The sequence below is a fragment of the Lepeophtheirus salmonis genome, chromosome 6 (genome assembly GCF_016086655.4).
Source record: "Lepeophtheirus salmonis chromosome 6, UVic_Lsal_1.4, whole genome shotgun sequence".
NCBI lineage: Eukaryota > Metazoa > Arthropoda > Copepoda > Siphonostomatoida > Caligidae > Lepeophtheirus > Lepeophtheirus salmonis.
Genome location: NC_052136.2, coordinates 43,549,695 through 43,551,804, shown reverse-complemented (window position 1 = coordinate 43,551,804; position 2,110 = coordinate 43,549,695). Strand labels below are relative to the sequence as shown.

General features: G+C 28.6%; 1 long non-coding RNA gene across 2 annotated transcripts; it reads left to right on the top strand.

The window, feature by feature from the left end:
• Window positions 1-1,057: 1,057 nt before the first annotated feature.
• LOC121120329 (uncharacterized) lies at window positions 1,058-2,110 on the top strand. Of its 2 annotated transcripts, none has more exons than XR_005865017.2 (2): window positions 1,058-1,215; window positions 1,297-2,110. It is a non-coding gene; the product is annotated as an uncharacterized lncRNA (long non-coding RNA). The 2 variants fall into 2 exon arrangements; XR_011780873.1 differs by having other exon boundaries at window positions 1,058-1,233.

Here is a 2,110-nt window from a genome sequence, read left to right as displayed (position 1 = left end):
CTTTCATTTGCCTAAATTGCACTCCAAATTTTATATTTATCTCTCAATGAGAGTACATATTTTATGTGTCCAACTCAAAAAACTTTTTGAATCACTGAGTTAAGCTAATGTTTTTCACTTGTAATTAGTATATATATGAAAAACAAATTTATAAGCCCACGAAGAATTTCTAAGAAAAAAAAATTAAAAAATTGATTGAGAGGTTTTGTGATCATGACGATCTTGTTAGGTTTTTTGCTGTTCTCTTTCGTTAATTATTAATGTCGTCTTCCAATGTCGACTATAATTATCGAATACAATAACAAGGGATGGAACTACATTCATCGTCATATCCAAACATAGCTACGGTCCCAAAATAAATAATACATTTTTTTTTAATATATAAATCATCGTCACTTATTGTAATCCAATATCAATGGTAAACAAATTAATGGAAAAAATATAGTAAATACTAAATAACGATTACATACAATAAATTCATTAAAGTTTGTACAAAAAAAAACATTAGGATTAATTTATTCCTAATAGAGTTATAGTTATAGTCGAATAAATAAATAGTGTTAGTACTATTTCTGGTACACAGTTCATATACTCGAGGTTGAATTAAATTTATAAAATTGTTCAGAAAGATTATATTCTTTTTATAATCAAATGATATCACATCCTTTCTATAAATATATGAAATTAAGATTAGCTGTTGTTTATATAATTCAAACTCGCTAAGAGTTATCTATACTATTTTTCGAGGATTCTTATGTAGTGCTATGGAGATCAATGCTTGTCGTCGAATAGTTACTTTAAAGCAACAAGAAGTGTAGCACGTTCGAGAAAAAGTCTCATTGTTTTTACTTAATAAAATTTGATCTCATCCGGCGTGATTCTTTAGTCCATGACTCGACTCTGAGCCCCTCCCCCGAAATACTTTATAAAAGACAAAACTTCAAGGTAATAGAGAATATAGGTGTGTCTATTAGCGTCTGCATTCTGATTGGCTGAGTTGAGTGACGTCACATATGTTGTATCCTCTCAAAAATTAAAATGATAATACTAATATAACAACGTGAATTGAGAATTTATCATGGTGGTGGATGATATAACTCTCTTCAATGTAATGGTCTGGTCAAGGGATCTCGACTCTTAAGGCAAGATCCAATGAACAAGTGTTTCACTCGGTAGATCTCATCTCCTTTAATGGAAAGATCGTTCATTGTCCAGGTATCTCTTGATGTTAAGGTGTCTTGTGATTAGTCACTTCTGATCTCGTTAATAATTGTCCCTTTATATAAATCCCTTCAGATCTTCCACGGAATCATAGTATACCTCTACATATAAAAACTAAGGAGTTCCATAAAACGACAGAATAAATGACGGAGATACCGAGTGAGGAAAAGAGAGAGTTCTTATCCTCCACCCACACTTTGAAATTATTGAAAGTAAACTCTGCTTCGTCTCCTACTCTAAGAAAACTAATCCATTAATAAGAGTCCTTCAGTTTCCTGCGACACACCTTTATAATACAGTACCTTGTAAAAACTCAAAACTTCCTACCCATAATGAGAACTTACATTTACTTACACGATCATCCAATGTGCTAATTGTACGAATATCTCAAAAAGGTCGAGATCACTCTCTTACTATTCTAATAATATTTCTTCGCTTCGAAAAAAAATTTGAATAATTAAATTTCAAATATTATATTCTTGGAAAAAAATATAACAATTATTGATTTTTTTGGAAAAAAATTTAAAAATTCCTACTTATTCAAAAAAAAAAAAATTGAATTATTTTATTTGAAACTTCAAATATTCAATTATTTGAAGAAAAACTCAAAAATCCAAAATTGTTTACCAAAAATGGAACTTTCGGGAAAAAATTTCATCAATTAACAAAATCCATTAACAAAAAGAAAAAAAATTCTAAAATTAAATCTCAAATATTAAGAAGTTTTGTGAAAAAAAGTTACAAAATTTGGGAATTTTTTTTTTTTTAATATTTAATTTTTTGGAAAATAAATTACAAATATTAAATGTCATCCGAAAAATTATACTGAAATTATCTTTTCATTTTTCCGACTCCAAAAAACAAACGAGCAAAGAAATGCACCAGAGTA